Below are 1072 nucleotides of genomic sequence, written 5' to 3' on the forward strand. Positions count from 1 at the left end.
CCAGGCAACGGGACTGGAAGAGAAGGCCCAGAAACGGGAGCGAGCCTGGCCCTTTCCAAGGAAGGAGGCGGCCTGGCTGCAAGTCCTGCACGAGGGGCTCGAGTGAGGCAAGGGCAAGACGCGGGCCGGGCAGGCCCAGCACCATAGGCCAGAGCACGTTCAGACTTAGGTGTTGTTATAGAATTACTTCATTATTATTGTTTTTTATTTTAATTTGACCAGAGAGAGACAGAGAAAGGGAAAATGAGAAAGCAAGCCGCCATGTCCAGGACTCCACCCATGGCCAGCCATGTGAGAATCCAGTGCCCTAACCACCCACTGGCCCCGGACTTAGGTTTAAAAAGCTCCCCCTTGAGGCTGGCAAGTGGAGTGTGATTAAGGGCACGCACTGTCTCGCTCTATCCCTCTTTGGTCAAATTAAATAAATAAATAAAATTAATAAAAATAATTATTTAAAAATAAATAAATAAATAAAGCTTCCCCTGCCTGCTGTGTGGAGAGCAGACAGGCAGGACAGGAGTTGAGAAGGGAGGAGGCGAGAAAGGAGGTAGCTTCGTTGTCCAGGCAGGAGACAGCAGCAGGGCAGGGTGGTGGCAGCAGAGGGAGGAAGTAGACACTCCTAGGGGCAGCAGGCAGCCTGGAGGTGAAGGCTCTGGCTCCCACGGGGCCAGATGGACAGTTGAAGTCCTCCAGCAGCTGTGTGCCCCAAATCCTGAGGATGGAGGAGAAGGGACTGTGATGTGGTCATCCCTCCCCAACCCCACACCTCACTCTAATGAGCACATACACCCTACAGCAAAAAAAAAAATATCTTTTTTTTTTTCTTCGGGTTTTTGCCATAGGGTGCGGGCACTTGCCAAAGAGAGTTAAGAAGAGACAATGAAAGGGAAAGTGTGAAAAACCTCCCAGGGGGGATAGCCACAGTGCAGTCCCTTCTCCATTCTCCTCTTGGGATTTAGGGCATGCAAGCACACGCGACTGGCGTGATTGTCAAACCCCGGGGTCTGTGACTAGGTTGTGTGGGAGTCCAGCGCCGTAACCACTATGCCACCTGCTGGTCTCACAAAACTTT

At 51.7% G+C, this 1072-nt stretch overlaps 1 protein-coding gene across 1 annotated transcript in view; it reads left to right on the forward strand.

Moving 5' to 3' along the window:
- Nucleotides 1–1072, forward strand: part of CRY2 (cryptochrome circadian regulator 2) — a gene marked incomplete at its 5' end in the record, with an annotated part of 37074 nt that overhangs the window by 24173 nt on the left and 11829 nt on the right. The gene's annotated exons all lie outside the window — the stretch shown is intronic.

This window comes from Tupaia chinensis, unplaced genomic scaffold (assembly GCF_000334495.1).
Source record: "Tupaia chinensis unplaced genomic scaffold, TupChi_1.0 Scaffold000561_1, whole genome shotgun sequence".
In the NCBI taxonomy this organism is placed as follows: domain Eukaryota; kingdom Metazoa; phylum Chordata; class Mammalia; order Scandentia; family Tupaiidae; genus Tupaia; species Tupaia belangeri.